This window comes from Podarcis melisellensis (genome assembly GCF_964234715.1).
Source record: "Podarcis melisellensis genome assembly, chromosome: 14".
NCBI classification, from domain to species: Eukaryota; Metazoa; Chordata; class Lepidosauria; order Squamata; family Lacertidae; genus Podarcis; species Podarcis melisellensis.
The window spans coordinates 7,367,814-7,373,580 of record NC_138546.1 but is presented as its reverse complement, the minus strand read 5'-3'; the positions used below and the strand labels follow the sequence as shown (position 1 = coordinate 7,373,580).

General features: G+C 45.4%; 1 long non-coding RNA gene across 1 annotated transcript; it reads left to right on the top strand.

Annotated features, from left to right (window-relative positions):
- The first annotated feature begins 1,093 nt into the window (after window positions 1-1,093).
- LOC309357294 lies at window positions 1,094-3,709 on the top strand. The gene is made up of 3 exons (XR_014163057.1): window positions 1,094-1,613; window positions 1,888-2,238; window positions 3,201-3,709. It is a non-coding gene; the product is annotated as an uncharacterized lncRNA (long non-coding RNA).
- Window positions 3,710-5,767: the final 2,058 nt, after the last annotated feature.

Here is a 5,767-nt window from a genome sequence, read left to right as displayed (position 1 = left end):
CAGGGCAACAAAAGCCAGTTTTTCCCCTTTTGTATAGTAGGCCAGCTTCTACATGCACCCACCACAGAGCCAGTGTGGTGTCATGGTTAAGAGTAGTAGTCTCATAATCTGGGGAACCAGGTTCGCTTCCCCGCTCCTCCACATGCAGCTGCTGGGTGACCTTGGGCTAGTCACACTTCTCCAAAGTCTCTCAGCTCCACTCACCTCACAGAGTGTTTGTTGTGGGGGAGGAAGGGAAAGGAGAATGTTAGCCGCTTTGAGACTCCTTAGGGTAGTGATAAAGCGGGATATCAAATCCAAACTCTCCTCCTCCTCCTCCTCCTCCTCCTCCTCCTCCTCCTCCTCTTCTTCTTCTTCTTCTTCTTCTTCTTCTTCTTCTTCTTCTTCTTCTTCTTCTTCTTCTTCTTCTTCTTCTCTCGACCTTCCATCCAGCAAACAAGAGGCATTATCAGCATTCAAGGATGCCTCCTAGCCAGGCAAAAACACTCAGGAGGGCGTAAAGCAAAGTCAGTGAGGTGTATGGCCTTGGGATAGCCCTGAGAGCCAGACAGAGAGGTTTGGTCCTCCAACTTGGGTGTTCCCTATCACTGGCTTATAGGATGTCAGGCTGCTGCCAGCGACTCCCACAGCTAGTCACCCAGGAACATACACAGACAAGCAATGGTCTTACCGCTCACTTTTTACTCAGTATTTACAGAGAGAGGCTATAAAACTCAGCCTCTTGGGTAATGGCATTGTCCCAAGTGAATCTCCACATCCACCCACCCACCCCATCTCTTCCACTTCCTCATTCGTCAAGCTCAACGTCTCTACCACAGGTGCTGCATTTTGTTGTAGCTCTCTACCTTTGAGCTCTTTGCTCTCCTACTTTCAAGGCTCGCTAGGGTCTGGGAGATGGAGGGTCTGGAATGCTTTCTAAAAACACTATGTCCATCAGCTGTTGCCTCCCTCCGGTGCTTCCTCCTCCTCCGCCTCTCTATTTCCCAACTTTTCCCCCTCACCTGCCTCTGAGCTGTGAGCTCCCTCAAACCTTTGTTATAAATCTAAACTGTCTCCTCCTCCTCTGGAAGAGTCAGACTGGGGAGGTGATCTCCACCATTCAATATGATAATCTTTATTGTCATTGTCCCATACAGAACAACGAAATTGAAAAAAATCTACATCAGACATTCAAAAACCAACAAGCCTGCTATCCCAGCTATCCCAGCCTGGTTAGTCCCCTAAAAACTCTGATACCCCATAATTGAATACAATATACTCCCACATAGACTACATTACACTGCATTTAAAACCAAAATCGCATTTGGATAGAAACTGTTTCTCAGGCGGCTAGTCCTAGTCTTTATAACTCTGTACCTTCTTCCAGAAGGCAGAAGCTGAAAGAGATCATTTCCGGGGTGCGCACTATCCTGCGCTATCTCTGCAGCTTTCTTATGGCACCTGGAAGCATAGATTTGATCCAAGGTGGGAAGAGTGCACCCAATTATTCTCTCCGCAGTCTTTACAACCCTGGACAGCATTGTTTTTTCCCTGACCGTGCAGCTCCCAAACCACACACACAGACCATAAGTTAATACACTCTCAACAGTACAATGGTAAAATGCCATCAACAGGTCCTTTGTTTTTTTTTTATATATATATATATATTTTTATTAAGGTTTTTTTCATACAAATGCATATTAAACAGACAACATTAATTTTTTATAACATCTTTTCATTCTGCTATGGACTCCTCACGCCTTCTGCTTCCACTTACTTCATTAAAAATAAAACTTTTCCAAGCAAATTATCATTTTGTTTTTAAACCTAGATCCAATAGATTTAGTTAATCTCATATATAAAATATAATTTAATGGTAGACAGTTGTTTCTACTCTGACATCAACAGGTCCTTTGAGAGGTTATTTTTCCGGAGGATTCTCAGAAAATATAACCTCTGCTGTGCTCTCTTCATCAGGTCTTTACTGTTTTCTCCCAGTCTTCTGCCCAGTCCCTGACATAGGGTGAGGCAGCTCCAGAAAAAAACACTGGGCTCCCAACGTCCCTGGGTGGTTTTGGGCACTATCCTTTTGACCAACAGTGCTCCAGTGCTGAGTTACCAGTGACCTACTATGACACAGGCTGTCACCAGGCTGACATAGATGACACCTGGAGCCTCTGATCTGTGATCTTCAAACACCCTGCTTCCAAGAGTCACTTGTCAACACAGCCATAAGGAAGACTCAAGAGGCCCTAGCAGGTGTGAACAGGTTATATTTATTGGAGTATAGTGTTGCAGCTGGTGTTTGGTGTGGGGTGTGAGATGATGATCCCACCCCCTAGGAAGTCCAAGGAAGGGCCAGCCCCACTCCCCCAGCACCTGTCGTGGATCTGGCTGCTTGTAGCAGGACTTCATTCCTCTTTGCCTTTGCAAAGAGGTTGTTGATTGAAACCAGGAATCCCCAACCTGTGGCCCTCCAGATGTTTTGGCCTACAACTCCCATCATCCCTAGCTAACAGGACCAGTGGTCAGGGATGATGGGAGTTGTAGGCCAAAACATCTGGAGGGCTGCAGGTTGGGGATGGCTGGTTGAAACTATTCAAGTGGGCTGTTATGTGGCTTTCTAATCAAAAAAGGGTTAGCCACCACAGCTGTACTTGAACATAGGGGGATGCAGGTGGCACTGTGGTGTAAACCACTGAGCCTCTTGGGCTTGCCGATCAGAAGGTCGGTGGTTCGAATCCCTGCAATGGGGTGAGCTCCTGTTGTTCTGTCCCAGATCCTGCCAACCTAGCAGTTCGAAAGCACTCCAGTGCAAGTAGATAGATAGGTACCGCTGCGGCGGGAAGGTAAACGGCATTTCCGTGCACTCTGGTTTCCATCACGGTGTTCCATTGCACCAGAAACAGTTTAGTCATGCTGGACACATGACCTGGACAGCTGTCTGTGGACAAATGCTGACTCCCTTGGCCTGGAAGTGAGATGAGTACTGCACCCTATAGTTTGCTTTGACTGGGTTAAACTGTCCATTACCTTTTCTTCTTTCTTTCTTGAGCATAGATAAGGAACCTTGAGAAGCATAGGATATAAATGCAATAGGTAAAATGGAATGATGAATTTATTTTGTTTTTTCTATTTAAATTTCAGCAACTAGTTCTAGATCTGTAGTGGGGGAGTGGGAATTGCGTATGTCAATGTCAATGCAAATCTCTCTTTTTGAGGAATCGCAAGTGGGCACTCTGGAGCCAAATGGACCTGATGGATAAGGAGACTGAAGACTTTAAGAGCAAGGAGAAGGCTCTGGGTGATGCCATTGAGAGGCTCAAGAAGGAAAACAAGTTCAGGAAAGAGAAGCTGGTGGCATTTTGGCAAAAGAAGAGGGAGCTCTCCAAGCGCACAGATGGACGAAACACCATTTTGTGGGAGCGAAACATGAAGCTCTGGAAGAAGGTCACAGATCTCTTTGAGAGCATCAGGAATGTTTTGAAAGAGGAACCAGAGCTTTGGAAAGAAGAGCTGGACAGCTGGACAGCTGAGATGGCACTTTGGAAGAAGGAGATGGACCAGTGGGAAGAAAGGTTCTGTGGGAGCTATTAGTATGTCCATTGCAAAATAAATCTCTGGATCAGCCCTCAATTGATCCCTTGCAGTGGACAAAAAAATCTGGTCATCTAAACAAGATGGTGTCAGCTAATGTACGTGGAAATTCATTAAAAGTTTTTCACAGGTGGTTTTTGACTCCGGTCTACCTGAATTGTAACTCCAAGACCACATCCTCCCTTTGTTGGAGGGGGTACAACTCCAGAGGGTTTTGTCATCATAGGTGGTGGGATTGCACTCCTGTGAGTAAATTCTGAGGGACACCAGAAATCAGGACAATCATCGGACAGAGGGTCACTCTATGACCTGCTTATTTGAATGTGTTTTGGGGAAAGAATTTGAACCTTCATAGCAAATCTATTATTAGCCACCTGTTGGTGGCTGCCTGCTTAGGTTGAATCCTGACAAGACAGAAGTACTGGTCCAGCACAGGGAACCAGGCAGAGGGCCTTCTCGGTGGTGGCACCTACCCTGTGGAACGCCCTTCAGTCAGATGTCAAGGAAATAAACAACCACCTGATGTTTAGAAGACATCTGAAAGCAGCCCTGTTTAGGGAAGTTCTTAATGACTGGTGCTTTAATATATTTTTTATATTTTGTTGGAAGCCGCCCAGAGTGGCTTGGGAAACCTAGCTGGATGGGCGAGGTATAAACTACTGTCATAGCACCAGAGTAGAAGGAGCCCTCATCATATTCTATGACCATCTTGCTTCATAAGGCTTTGTCCATTGCAGCTTCTGAAAAACTTAACTCATTCACTCTGAGTTTTTTGAGGAGCTGTGGACCCACAAAGGACTTTTCAGGAGAATAGTAACTTATTTGGCAATAGAGACAATGGTTCAGCAGATGCCTTTAAAAGGTAGTTTTATTTGTAAATGTGTGTGAATTGGAGTTGTGCAAGTTTCCCCTCCTCTATATTTTCCATTATGCTGCTGTATTTGAGAAAAAGAAAACGGAATAGACCGCTTGAAGCAGCTCACTTTAACAGGGGCCAAATATCCCTTGCTTGTAAGGGGAGCCAGTTCTGAGATTTATAAAATTTAACATGTTCCCGCACAAAAGGGAGATTTTAGGCATAGATTCCCCCCCCACTCCCTTCTTTATAATTCCAGAACTTGCAGTCATTCTGCAAAGCTGTGGGGTGGCGGAATCTGGGCAGACAAAAGGCCAGAGCATTTGTTCACACAATGCAGAATTACTTTATGAAATCCACTCACACAAGAGGTACTTAATGGCCTCTAGCTTAGATTGCTTTGAAACAAGGTTAGTCAAAGCCACAAAGGAGACAGCCATGATCACTAAACTGAGTGCTTACATTCAGGGTCAGAATGCTACTGAATACCTGTAACTTGGGTTGGCGGTGGTAGGGTAGTAGTGGAAAAGAGTTATTACTCTATAAAACCTGCTGGTGCACCCTGAAGGTTTTCTGATTGGCCACTGAGGAAGGAGAATGCAGGATTAGATAAGCTTTTGGTTTCCTCCAGCAGGGCTCCTCTGTTATTTTTTCCTATAGCATGAGGCATCCGTCACCCATTGCTATCTGTATATTAAATCTCATCCACAGAATTATGCACACAACAATGTAATTTATCCCTCATTATTTATACTCAGGCTCCGTCTGCACAGAACATTTAAAGCAGTACCATACCACTTTGAACAGCCATGGCTTCCCACAAGGAACCCTGGGAAGTGTAGTTTATTAAAGGGTGTCGAGAGTTATTTGGAGACTCCTGTTTCCTTCCCAGAACTACAATTCCCAGAGTTCCCCAGGAAGAGGTATTGACTGCTAAACCACTGTGGAAACTGTAATTCTGAGGGAGGAAGAGGAGTCTCCTGTCAATGCTCAGCACCTTTTAATCAGCAGGGCATGGAGAACCATAGTTCCAGGGCCTCAATGGTCATCCTCAGGACTCTCCGCAGACCTCCTTCTTCTTTGGCAATCACTCGTAGCCAAGTAAGATTGTCTTCCATAAACACAGTTTTAAGAATGAGTCTGTAAGTGACTGTGGAGGCCAATTCTGGATCCACATGTCCTTCCACAGTGGGGACATTGGTTTCTGGGCGGGAGTTGATCACAGTGTGGATTTGTCAAGCGTGTCTTCCTCCTTGCACGTTTCTCCCTTGTGTCCTGAGTTCGAGCGTCTTCAAAGCCCATGGCACCATTGGTAAAGGCTGTTCTCCAACTGGA